The sequence below is a fragment of the Felis catus genome, chromosome E3, assembly GCF_018350175.1.
Source record: "Felis catus isolate Fca126 chromosome E3, F.catus_Fca126_mat1.0, whole genome shotgun sequence".
NCBI lineage: Eukaryota > Metazoa > Chordata > Mammalia > Carnivora > Felidae > Felis > Felis catus.
This window is the reverse complement of record NC_058383.1, coordinates 37,742,906-37,757,047: the sequence shown is the minus strand read 5'-3', so window position 1 is coordinate 37,757,047 and position 14,142 is coordinate 37,742,906. Positions and strand designations below refer to the sequence as shown.

The 14,142-nt window shown below is 41.5% G+C and overlaps 1 protein-coding gene and 1 non-coding gene across 11 annotated transcripts in view; both read right to left on the bottom strand.

The window, feature by feature from the left end:
- Nucleotides 1–14,142, bottom strand: part of ADCY9 (adenylate cyclase 9) — a 171,042-nt gene that overhangs the window by 106,019 nt on the left and 50,881 nt on the right. The window lies entirely within an intron of this gene.
- LOC111558296 lies at nt 12,174–12,337 on the bottom strand. Its single transcript, XR_002739022.1, has one exon. It is a non-coding gene; the product is annotated as a U1 spliceosomal RNA (small nuclear RNA).

Here is a 14,142-nt window from a genome sequence, read left to right as displayed (position 1 = left end):
GATCAAGCTTAGAAAGGAGGATAGCTGTTTTAAAACAAAACTGTGTGAAACATTTATATTAAATTACAATTCAGCATCCAATCTCATCTAATTATGCCTTCCAGGAAAACTTATAAACATCTGTGAAAATAGAAAGACTTAATTTGGTCAAGGTATGTTATTAAATAATAAGAGATTTTTTTTTAATCCTCTCAACTCATTTTCAAACAATCAGCCTATCAGTTTCAAAACAGAAGAGTTTTTCTATCAACTGATGAATGGACAAATACAATATGGTCTATCCACATGGTAGAATATTCCAGGACCATGAAAATGCTGACAAACACTAACACCTGCTACAGGGCTGCATATTGTAGGATTCATTCATACGGTATGCACACAATGAGCCAATCTACAGACACAGGAGGGAGAAGACTGGCTGCCAGGGGCCAGTGGGGTTTAGTGGAAGTGGGGAGTGAATGCTGAAGAGCATAGCGTTTCTTTTCAGGGTGATAAAAATGTTTTAAAATTGATTGTATTAATGCATAGATCTGTGAATATACTAAGGATCACCGAATTATAGGCTTTAAACGAATACATTGTATGGTATGTGAATTATATCTCAAGAAAAAAAAAAGCTGTTATTAAAAAAAGAAAAGAAAAACTTAAAATCATCCACTCTGGTTCACATTCCTCGTTCAGGAAAGTTCCACACACCACTGCAATGCTGCCGAAAGAAACAGAAACCTTAGTGCAAACTGGAATACCTCCAGGGGAGTATATGGAATTGGAAATTTAATAGCAACTAAATAAAGTAACATCATGACTGGGGCCATTAAAGCAAACATTTCCATGTGAACTTCAAATGGCAGAGGGGCAAAGTTGGTATCTTAGAATCATCGGCTCTGAAAGTGCTCATGATCAGTTTTCTTTGAAGAGCCAGACAGAACACAGAGTTAATGAAGTTATTCCGGCCGTGAAATGTATGTCAGAGACAAAAAAAAAGAAATTTTCTGTTTGTATGGTCGTTGTAAGAGTTCTGACCTTCTGCAGTTACTTACACACTGAGTCAGTCACTTCAGTCCTAGAAAACATGTGACTCCAACAGGCTGTGAATAACACTTTCTCTAAGAGAAGCTACAGTTTCACAAGGTGGGTCTTTGTTGGGGTGAAATTCTCTCTCAGGTCGGATGACATATGTACCCAAGGACAACACTGTCAGGACAAAGTAGAGTGTTTTTCCTTTTCCAGTTTGTTTCACCAGCCACAGACATCACAGCAAATATTATATTACTTTCCATGAGCTGCTTTGCTATTCTTAAGAAAGGATAAGAAAACCATTCAAAATCTTTTATAAATCCCTTATAATTAAATCTAGGGGTTTTCTTTTATCACTGGTGGCTTCTAATTTCTAATTACAAGGTCTAAGGTAGACATTTTCCAGGTACATTAATTTTTGGACTACTAGACTCATGCTATACAAGCAGTAAATATATAGGATTCTGGTGCACTAAATAAACAGTCAGCAGGTCAAGGAACTCACCATCAGGAGCAAGTGAGTCTTTTATTAATGGAATAATCAGTAAGAACATTATTAAATTCAATATTTGCGCTGTTCTACTAGTGGAAAAACTTACCAAAACACTGAAGTTAATTTTATTGGCAACTAACCTTCCAATCTCTCTCCAGAATAATGTTCAAACAGGAATTAAAGCATATTTTTAAAAAATTTAATAACTTCACATTTTCTCCAAGCCATTTCAAAAGGGTTTCTCAAATTTTCACAATCAAGTGGGGTTCCTCTAATGATGATATTCTGCTTTCTGTTTGTTATATAAGTAATGTGATTCAAAAAAACCACATGTAAATTATACTCCTGTAACTCAACTTTATATGTAAAGCAAGTAAAGAATCCTCTAGAAAATGAAGACTCTCACACCTGCCCTGCAATTTAGCAGTTCTGTAAATCTGAGTTTCCATATGCTAGATTTGTCTAAATGAGGGCTCATAGTTTCAACGAATGGATGAAGAAGAAACGTCTTCGAATTAAGAATGAGTACTATTTCCCAATCATGTGAGAAGCTGAGGTTCTCTGAGCGAATGGTGGGGTTCTAGTTCAAACTTCATGTTTGACAAATATGAGGAAACAGAACAAGAAAGTATTTAGTTAGTGGAGAAAAATATCTTAAGATGAAAAGTTAATTCCCCCCAATTTTAGACAGCTCATTCACAAAACAAAAATTAACATTAATGACCATAAGAAGCATTTTCTCATGGGGAAAAGAACTTAGTATGAAATTACAGAATACAATGCAATCCACACTTTGAATGTTAACACTCAATAGGGTAAAACTCACTGAACCAATGAGCAATAGACTATCTTACTTAAAATGTCAAAGCCTTAATGGTTTATTGTATTTTAATATCCATATACAAGAAAATAAATCACATGCATATGGGTTTTCTTCCTCTCTACAAACTAAATGGCAAAAAGCTGAAGTTAATATTTCCCAAACAATTCAAACATGAATATAAAATGATTCAAAAGCTGCTTTCAGTAGCACATTTTTCTGTGGAAGGAAAAAAAATGAATTTAATAGCATTACATAAAAATCCTGGAAATTATGCACAAAGACTGTCCTGGAGCTTTGCCAAAAGAAGGATATGGTGGTTTTTCATGTGCATACATGATAATCAAATAAGAATTATAAACAGCTACAGTATTATTAAAGATAAATACACTTCTTGAAATCTCCATTTTAAAAAGCTTAAAAATGATTGCTTAAACTAAGCCATTCAACCCCACATTTCCTGAGCCCTAAATAAACACTGGGGTTTCAGTGACCTGAGTTCCTGCCCTACGGCCCAGCTGCCCTACCCAGCAGCCTTGCTGCCAGCACCCTGGAGCCCTCAGTCCTGAGGCTGTCTGCTCTCCCAGCACCCTGGGTCACATTCCCAGGCCCTGCCCTGTGCATGGGCAGCTCTCCCTCTGTCTCCTTGCCTAGGTCCTTTCAAGACTCTACCTGTGCCTCTATTTCATAAACCACTCAACCATTCCTTAAAAAGCAGTCACTGCCTTCCCTCTACATTCTGGTCTGTTCTGTGTGGATGTCTGGGGTTTCGCACACAAGAGAGTGCCCACATGCAGAGCGTAAGTAGTTATAGTTTTCATTCATTCATTCATTCATTCATTCATTCATTCATTCATTGTCAGTCAATAACAAATATTATTGAGCATCTACTATACGCCAGGCTATGTTCCCAGGGCTAGGAATACAGCAGAAAATAAAACATCTCACGGTTCATGAGTTCGACCCCCGCGTCAGGCTCTGTGCTGACAGCTCAGAGCCTGGAGCTTGCTTCAGATTCTGTGTCTCCCTCTCTTTCTGCACCATCCCCTCACACTCTCTCTCTGTCTCTCAAAAATAAATAAACATTTAGAAAAAAAATTTTTTAAAGAAAAAAAAATAAAACATGGGGAAAATCCTGCTCTCAACACATTCTAGTGGGATGAAAACAGATCATAAATAAATAAATAAATAAATAAATGAGTGAGTGAGTGAGTGAGTGAGTGAGTCAGTCAGTCAGTCAGTCAGTCAAATACACATAATGCAAGATAGGGGAATGGCAGGGCAGTAATTCCAGGAAGCACTATTCAGAACAAGGTTCCGGGGCGCCTGGGTGGCTCAGTTGGTTAAGTGTCGGACTTTGACTCAGGTCATGAGCTCATGGTTCATGAGTTCAAGCCCCTCATCAGGCTCTGTGTGGACAGCTCAGAGCCCAGAACCCGCTTTGGATTCTGTGTCTCCCTCTCTCTCTGCCCTCCCCTACTTGTGCTCTCTTTCTGTCAAAAATAAATAAACATTTTAAAAAACGTTTTTTAAAAGAACAAGGTTCCCATGAAGGGAATGCCTCGAGTTGGGCCTTCTGGAACCTTCCACAGATGTGCTGGGGGCTGGAGCTTGCTGGGCTGGGGGCACTCTTCAGTTTGCAAACAGTCTACCTTTTGGTTTAGGATTCCTTTATCTCTACTTATCCACATTCACAGGCACCTGATCCTCGACAAGCATTTAGTGGGAGGATATAGTACAAAGAAATGCTGCATTGGTGTATAATTCTCAATTGTGAGAATGCAAATTAAAGCTTCCAAAGAGCTTGAGGCAGCACGAACCATTTCTTCTTCAGGGCTGTTTCTTCATATAAACACATATATACTATTAATTTTCTTTTCAAAAAAGGAGAGGGAAAACGTTAGCTCAGTCTGTCAGAATAAACCTGTAAGACACACGAATTAATGAGATTTCAGCACCTATAATTTCTCTACTCCTTAAAAATGTTACTAAATGTGTAAGAAAGCTATCAAAGACTACTGGGTCGTATGAAAAGGACTCAGAGGCAACTTGAAGGGGCTCCCATGGGCCCAAGATGGGACAATTTGAGCATCAAAAATCATGATCTCTACAACAGAGTGAAATATATCAAAAAAGCGACAACCTAAAAATGTATAGGGATTCTTGAAATAAGCCATTGGTCAGTCACCTTTGGAAGATGTTAAGAAACCAACTCAGTCTGAAAACTCCATCATGGGAAAGAAGGAAGCAAATAAAATATAAACCAGTAAACATACGCAGTTCCCATGATATGACGATTTCGTGGCAGTTAAGATAACAACGTACATGGGAACACTGGGAACTGGGAAGGGCCACACAAAGGTACAGTTGTTTTTCTGCCGTTGCTCACGCTAAGAAAATTGCCCCCACTTTCACCAGCTAACGTATGTAATCTCTGCTGAGCGTCACCAGGTGCCAAATACTTTTTTCAACATCATTGTCTCTGTCACTGCTCACCACAACCCTACCAAGTGGGCACTAGTGTTTTTCAATACAGCCCTTTGGGTCACAACACCGGCTCCACCACTTAGCAGCTCGTTCTAGCTGTGTGGCTACCCCACATTACTTCATCTCTCTGTGCTTCGGCTCCCTCACCCACACAACGGAAATGTAAGTGTCCGGACTTCTCAGCCCCATTCGTAACTCGATAAGTAAGTCCAGTGTATATCTGCTCAGGTGATAATTTGATTAACGTCTACTTTCCCTTTTAGGCTGTGTGCCCGGAGAGAGCAGAGGGCTCTATCTGCAGAACCTGGTCCAGGAACTCAAGTGATATTTACTGAATAACTACATGAGTTTATAGTAGAATATGGGAGACCTGAATAAACTCCAGTTCAAACTTCAGCCAGTATCTCCAGAGTCACACAGCTGAAGATTTCCCCATATTTCCTCAACTATCAAGGGCCACATCATCTTAAGTACCCCTAAACTCTGGGGACCAGAAGCAGCCCAAGAACAACACTGCCTGAACGCCCTGGGGTTTTCAGTAGCGAAGTTGCCAAACTTGGCAGCTACAGTTTAACGAGGGCAAGCTATCAGTGTTTTGTATTTTGGACACTTGCCCTTTTGAATTCAAGAAACCGACACAATCCCAGTCCCTCGTGTGTTTTGGGTTTCAGTACCAAATTATACAAGATGTGCACCAAACAGAGTGTAGGAAAAAAGAAACACCCTTGAGTACAGTATAAAATGTGACTCACGCAGGCAGAGGAGTTGGTTATTATTTCCTGAACGGTTGTTGTGATTGTGTGAGAGTCACTGTGCTAACAAGTGCTTTCCTTGAATCAGCTCCTTTGATTCTCCCAATAACCCTCCGACAGAGGTAGCAGCATTCCTGCAAATTGGGAGTCCCTACATAGCTTGCCCAAGGTTCCTCAGTTCAGAAATCACAAAACTGAGAACTGAATGCAAAAAGGTCAGAAACCAAAATCTACACAGTCACCCAGTACACTATACTGCGAAAGGGTAAGGAAGCCCCACAAAAAAAGCTGAAAGACCAAAAACAAAGTCGATGGTCTTCATCGTGAGCCCTAAAATACCAGCAACAAAAATGTGTCAGAGTCACAGAGGATTTTTTTGAGAAAAACATCAAGGTATGAACTAAAGTCATTTGGTCCTCTCACAATAAACGTGCCACGTTTACCACAATTCCAGTCTGAGTGGTTGCACACGCATGAGAACACGTGTTTGGGTAGCACGTACAAAATCCTCAGGTTTCCTATCTTACAGCTTAGGGAAGCAGTTCCCAAAGTGTTTCTGCACACCCCCAGAGGTCTCTGAAACCTTTGCAGGGCACCTGTGGGATCAACTATTCCCATCACAAAACCAGTACTTCATTTGCCTTTTTCAGTGTTGGCACTGGCACCGATGGCACAAAAGCAATTGTGGGTGAAACCGTGGGGACTCAAGGCAGCTGTTCCAGACCGTGCATGGTGCCAGTGTGTTCTTTACTACCACGCACTCGAACAAGGGGGGAAAAACACTCGGTTTCACCTAAGAAGATCCTTTGATGATGCAGTAAAAATACAGAATTGTGTTAAATCTCAACCTTGCAGGACTGACAAAACGGGACGCACGGCCACAGCACCGCACACAGCGGCACACACAAGTGCAACGGCGTCAAGAAGGGCACCACCCTGCAGCTGCCTGGGCTGCTTTTTGGATGGAACATCATTTCTACTTGACCTACAAACTGTGGTCACTCAGACTAGCGTATCTAGCAGACTGTTCCTGAAAAATGAACAAAATGAGTCTGTCGCTTCAAGGAAAACAGCTGACAGTATTTGCTGCTGGTGACAAAATTCAAACTTTCAAGTGAAAACGAGGACTAGAAAGCTCCTCTCTGACACTGGGAAGTCAGCACCTTCCCGTATTTAAAGACTTTGCCTAGGCCAACATTTGGAAGACCTGAGTAACTCAAGAAACCAATATTTTCCAAATGACCAATGCATTATGTTACAAAATCATACCTGGGTAAATATTCATTCCAAAATAAGTGGGGTCTCGGGGCACCTGGCTAGCTCAGTCAGTAGAACGTGTGACTCTCAATCTCAGGGTCGTGAGGTCAAGCCCCACGTTGGGTGTAGAGCCTACTTAAAAAAGAAAAAAAAGGGGGCGCCTGGGTGGCTCAGTCGGTTGAGCGTCCGACTTCAGCTCAGGTCACGATCTCGCGGTCCGTGAGTTCGAGCCCCGGGTCGGGCTCTGGGCTGATGGCTTGGAGCCTGGAGCCTGCTTCCGATTCTGTGTCTCCCTCTCTCTCTGACCCTCCCCCGTTCATGCTCTGTCTCTCTCTGTCTCAAAAATAAATAAATGTAAAAATAAATAAATAAATAAATAAATAAATAAATAAATAAAAGAAAAAAAATGAGGTTTTAAGAGCACACCAAAAACCTGACCAATAGGATTTCAGATTCCATTTTGTAACTAACCTTTAAGATACAACCACTTATTGGGTGTTGGTGCAGAGTCAAAGAAAAATATCTACAATTACCTAAAAAGGCTATTAAAATCTTCCTCTGTTACCCAAATAGGTATCTCCGTGAAGTCAGACTTTCTACACTTTCTTCAACTTACTGCAAACCAATGCTAAAGTAGTTAAGAAAATCCAGCTGATGCACTTAAAAATGGTTAAACTGGTAAATTTTTAATGTGTATTTTAACAGTTTTTTTTTACGTCAGCAGTTTCTTATTAACCTGGACATTTCTTTTTTTTAATTTTTTTTAATGTTTATTTATTTTTGAGACAGAGACAGACCATGAACAGGGGAGGGGCAGATAGAGAGGGAGACACAGAATCTGAAGCAGGCTCCAGGCTCCGAGCTGTCAGCACAGAGCCTGACGTGGGGCTTGAACTCATGGACCGTAAGACCATGGCCCGAACCAAAGTCGGATGCTTAACAGACTGAGCCTACCCAGGCACCCCTAACCTAGACATTTCTTAATGGCAAAAATGTAAAACTACCACTCTTCTCACCAAATTTCTCTGACTTTGAAAATATAGTTAAATTGTTGGATCACTATAATGTATGTCCCAAAGTAAAAAAACACGGTACGTGAACTATACTGAAATTTAAAATAAAATTTGTTAATAGTTCTATTTTTGAACATGTAATTTTTTTTTAAGTTTACTTATTTAGAGAGAGACAGAGTAGGATGAGAGTCACTATGCACTATGCTAACAAGTCCTTTCCTTGAATTGCTCAGGGGGCAGAGAGAGGACAAAGGGAGAATCCCAAGCAGGTTTCCCGCATTCAGTGCACAGAGCCCAACATGTGGCTCAAACTCGCAAAACCATGAGAACACAACGTAAACCACAATCAAGAGCCGAACACTTAACCGACTGAGCCACCCAGGAGACCTGAACTACAACTGGTTTTATAAAAATGTTATTTATATTAACATACGATGGGTATAATGGATTATTGTTTTGAATTAAGGGAAGATTCTCTTAAACATCTCAGTTTGTTTCAATTTCTAATATGATAAATATCAATAAGGCACATAAACAAGCCCTCTTTAGTTTCTACAGTAATTTTTAGGGGTGTAGAGGGGTTCTGCAACCAAACGATGGGCTGACAGAGAGGCTCATAAGGTGGTTACAGCAGATCCTGCTCATCGCAGTCCCAGAACCCACCCCCCTAGCAAAGCTGCTCCTGTCCCTCGCTCCCTTTCAGGTTCTGCTACTGCCACTATCAGCACCAGTCTTTGGGGGACTGACCTTCCAGCCTATTCTAAGGACATAAGCTCTCTCCTTACCTCAGCAGAGCATGTGGGGCATACTCTTATGAGCATTAATACAGCAAATGTTGGAGAAAACAACAAAAACCTGATTTACAAGACCAACCAAGTTTTACAAAGTACAATTTCGCTAAAGCTGACCCAAGGTTGGCCACAGGTTGGCTTGGCTGGTACAGTCTACCAGGGCATGAATAAGACTAAAGAATGTCATGGCCTTATCCAGCCTTCCTAGGGGAAGACCACCCTTGCCCTTGGCCCATTCCTCTGTCTGTGGTAGTCCCAGTGAATCTGGGAGGCACTCGGTTCCCTCACCTCCTGCATTAACATCTTAGCCTGGCCAGTCTAGAACTCACGTGGCAGTGCCCTTCCTTTTTGAAAAATTCTCACCTCCTTATAAAATTCCCTCCAAGGATGCTAGTTCCTGCTGGGGAAGAAAGGTCTTTAAGTGTCTCATACGCAAAGTACAAATGATGCCATGAGTCACATGGATGAGGAGCCTCTCAGTCTGGCTCTTTTCATGGTCAGCAGACTCTTATCACCACCAGGAGAGGGGACCTGTGGAATTCTAATGATTAATGATCACTGTCTTATAAAAATCCCAACAGAAATACTGATATTGAATTCACCAACCAAAAGAGGAAAATTTAGGCACATGCACACATGATAGGAAATTCACTGTTTTCTTTCACTGCTGTAATTATTCTTCCACAGAAAAATACACAGGTGACCTTGACCAGTAAGTAGAAACACAATCATTATTTGAACCAGGCTGGCTAGTAGAGAACTCTGAAGTTTCTTCACTTATGCTATTTGCTTGTTTTTAATTTTCCCCTTAGTTAATTCTATCTGAAAAGATTACCCTCCTTCCTTCTTCATTCCACCTACCATTCACCAAACCATATCCTTAACTTTCTTTGCCAAAGGCTAATTCTGTTCAAAAGCTGGTCCTCAGAATTAACAGCTGTGTGCTCTTTGCTGGAATGCACAAAATTTGGCCTGAAGGAGCCTGAAATAAATTGTCACCGGGGGCTGCCTGAGCATCAACTCCACAGGTGTTGGTTGCCTCCAATCCTGGATGTCAAGCCAAATTTTCTGCTCCATCTTATCTCTGCCACTTGCTATCCAAGAGCCTATGGTTCAACGCGCACAAGACAGCCCGCTCTAGGGTGCAGGTGAGCACAGGCTTTCTTGTGGACATGACTTAAGAGTAGGCACTGAGCTGTCAGCTCCAGGCTAGCTCTACAAGTGGCAAGGGTGCGAGCTGAGGTGGGAACAAGCTGTCCAAGCTGTCAGGCAAAACAAGCAGTGCACCTGAGCAAGCAAACTGCACCTAAAACTGGCACCTGGCTCTTACATGCCAGTGGGCAGGGAGCTAGGGGCCCAGACTGCCAGTTTGGGCTAGCCGTGGGCAAAGGCTAAAAGCAGAGTGCCTCAGCGCCACCCCTCCCCCATCAATTTGAGGAATGGCCCCAGCAGGAGGCCAGACAAGAACTCTTCGAAGTGCTACCTATTAGCACTTGGGGAAGGTCTTGGTCACTGGCGCCAGTGGGGAATTATCTGCTTGAATGCTCATCAACAGATCTCTCCCCCAGCTGCTCCATGAGCCTCAAAAGTTGGCTTGGGAGGAAAGTCTTGTTTTATTTCTGCATCTAACAACGTGAAAGCTACCGGACACTCCCTTTGTAAAAACATGATCTGTCAATCTAGAGGACTGAGCGCCCTGTTTTATCTTCCTAATATTTAAGAAGGGAAAATTAGACATTGTAGACATCTTCTGACAGTTTCACCTTCTGTATTTGTGATTCTCTATGACAGGAAAAAACAGCAGTTCCAGATAATCAATCCTCCTCATTCTTTTGGCTCGTGGCCCTCGGCAGAACACAACAGCCAGCACCCCTTTGGGCCCAGTGGTTTGTCCCAGATGGTGTGAAAGGATGCATCTTCCTGTCACTTTGTACCACACTATTTCATCTTGTCTTTAATAATAACTGTCTCTCACTTTTTGGATCATTTCCAAAATCCTATCTTTCAACCTTCTCTCTCAGTGACTGGCCACCCTAAAAGTACACACACACACACACACACACACACACACACACACACACCCCATATCCTCCTTTTCGCTTTATGTGTTTTCCTTAAAACTTAACACGAAAGAAATGTTTTACTTATTTGCTTACTGTCTGACTGCCCCGTTAGAACAGAAGCACCAGGAAGGCAGGAATTTTTGTCTGTTTTGTTCACTGCTGTATCCCCAGCACCTAGAACTGTGCCCAGCACAAAATAACTTATTTGTTGAATGAAAGAACACGCCAGGGATTCCTGGCCTGTTTCATATTCTACAACTCAATTTTTCATTCTCCATTCATTCCACAGAAACTTCAAAGGTCTCACTCATTTCTGACTCCAAACAGTCCCCAGGTCAACTCCAAAAACCTGAAAGGCCACTTCCCATTCAAATAATCCAGACTCTCATCTCTTAAATTGTCTGTTTAAAATGTTCTACCAAGTTCATCCTATTACTGAACATATCTGTTCACCACCTCCACTGCCACTGTCCGCTACCTTGGTTAAGGCTACTATCCACCCTGCCTGGGACTTACTGAAACAAGGCCCTAATCTCCCATCTCATACCTTCCAACCTACATTCCCTAGAACTGAAGGAGTAAGCTTTCTAAACTTGCAAATTAGATCACCTAAACCTCCTACCTAAAGCCTATCAGTGGCTCCCCTTGACCTACAGGATCTTATACACACTCCTTCCCATGTGACCCAAAGCCTTCCTTGTCCTAACGCACTACTGTACTTACAAATGCTCAACCCACCAAGAAACACAATCCTAAGCCTTTGCCCATGCCAATCCCACTCCACCAAATGTTCTTTTATCCACCTGGAGAGCCACCGCTTGGTCTTAAGCCCCACCTCAGTAGGTACACCTCCACGTAGTGCACACTCTATATTTAGAACTGTAAGCTTCCTGAGGTCAGGAACTATCGTGACTCCATCTGTGCATCCACAGCATGGGACATAAGAGCACAAAGAGTTTCAAGGAGTGGATATGCAGAAATAATCAAAGTCCACCCTTCCACAAACCCTTTCAGATAAATTACAGACCAGTAGCTACTTTTCACACTGCTAGTTTTGGAGTGTCCCATTCACTGATGTTCATTTCTACAGAGTCCTCTACTGGGTATTTTTAACCCCATTATAAAAACAGGGGAGCAGAGATAAAGGTTAATGCCCAACATTGTAGAGAAAATATCTGCCACAAACTACAAGACAGGCTAAAAGAAACTGTATTTGGGGTGCCTGGATGGTTCAGTCGGTTAAGCGTCTGACTTTCGCTCAGGTCATGATCTCTCAGCTCACGGGTTCAAGTCCCACCTCGGGCTCTGTGCTGACAGCTCAGAGCCTGGAGCCTGCTTCAAGTGCTGTGTCTCCCCCTCTCTCTGCTCCTCCCCCATTCATGCTCTATGTCTCTCTCTGTCTCTCAAAATTAAATAAAAGTAAAAAAAATAAATAAATAAAAAAGAAATTGTATTTTATTTATTTTATTTTGTTTAAAAATAGAGGAGAGCATGAACGCAGTCCCCCACTACCACAAATTATGCAGTCAAGTTTCCCACATTTGCGGAAATCGAAGGGGTCAGCACATCCGGAGTGCAATGGGTAAATCTCATCCTGGAAAAACCAACTTCATGATCATGGTATCTCCCCTGTCAGCTAAGTATAGAAATTTTAAATATATAACTTTAACCTCATATATAAAAAAGGTTTTCTACAAACTGTGCTATCTTCTCAATTTAGCACATTTGTACAATGACAGGAGAACACTGCAGCTTCAAAAACAGACAGGAAGTTGTGTAGACATCCTATATTACTGGAGTCCTGTCCACAAAGGTTTCCAAAATGAGCTGAATAAAACAAAAATCATGGTCTCAGGGAAACAGTTAGAGGAGGGAATACCTTATGAAAATATCACTGTTTTAACTAAGCCTTCCATCTTTCCCTACCTCCCATCCAGGAGTAAAACTTTTCCCTATCAGTGTACAGAAATTGAAAGAAAAAAATTAATTTACCAAATTTACACTATTTGAAGTTAAAAAAATTCAAGAAACCCATTCTACCATTTTTTGAGACCCTTGACTTATAAATTGAAAATAAAATTACCCGTAAATTAACAAAAATGAGTACTGCCAAAAAGTCAAAGACTTGGCGGCTTCCAGACATACTTAATGATGACATCTGTTTTTATTTTTGATATTTAAGTAATAACACTGTTCAAACTACCACTTACAAAACTGCTATCGTTTTCATAATGTTGTACAGCACAACTCCATTCCCTGGAATCTGTCCCACAGCCCCTGAGGACAGAGCCTGCAACACTCAGACCCTAAAAGATGTCCAAGCGTCGAGCAGGGATTACATCCACACCGCACTCCACCGGCATCTTTAGACTCTGAGAGCAGGAATCCCTCTCCTACAGGGAAAGACAACTGCCATGGCAGAATCTCTCAGGTAAACTGTGAAAAGTAGGGTCTAATCTCATCAGTGTAGGTAGCATTGAGAGCTCTCTAGACAAGAGGGAATCATCAGGTGAAAATATTTCTCTAATATACCGATAAATTCTTCAACTCCTACAAAATTAACAGAATAAAGAAAAGTCAGAAGGATAAAGCACTCTTGCCAGTTTACAAGGGAATGACATGGAGAACTCTAATCACAAGCAGAGAAAGAAAACCACCTACTGTCTCTGACTGACACTATTGCTTCTCCCATCTCTGACTTGAGCTGTTACATCTCCCAAGGACTCTTTCCTGGAGCTTTTTACTGCATGATCACGCAACGTGTGGGCATCACAACACAAGAAGCTTTACACATTTCGGCTTTTAAAAAAATCAATGTTATTTTCTCCACATACTTCCAAAATACAGGTTCTCCACAGCCCAGATATCTTACTAAAACATAAAGACTGTTTAAAAAAGGGAGGTGGGGGCGCCTGGGTGGCTCAGTCGGCTAAGCGTCCGACTTCAGCTCAGGTCACCATCTCGCGGTCCGTGAGTTCGAGCCCCGTGTCAGGCTCTGTGCTGACCACTCAGAGCCTGGAGCCTGTTTCGGATTCTGTGTCTCCCTCTCTCTCTGACCCTCCCCCGTTCATGCTCTGTCTCTCTCTGTCTCAAAAATAAATAAACGTTAAAAAAATTTTTTTTAATAAAATTAAATTAAAAAATAAAATAAAATAAAATAAAATAAAATAAAATAAATAAGGGAAGTGGATGTGGGAGTTAGGTGTTTCGAATCCTCACTTTCGGTCCCACTTGCTTATAAATCACTTCCCAGGTGTAAACAAAATTTTTGTCCTATGTGAAGATAATAAAAATTAAAAAGCCCATTGAAAATAACAAGAATAACAGTACAAGCTTCAGACAGAGACAGGGACCAGGTACAAATCGGGAGGGGTTGGGGATGGCAGGGTTCTAAACACTGCTCTGGGCGTATTTCTAAAATGCTGTGGTCTATATGGTAAGACAAACAC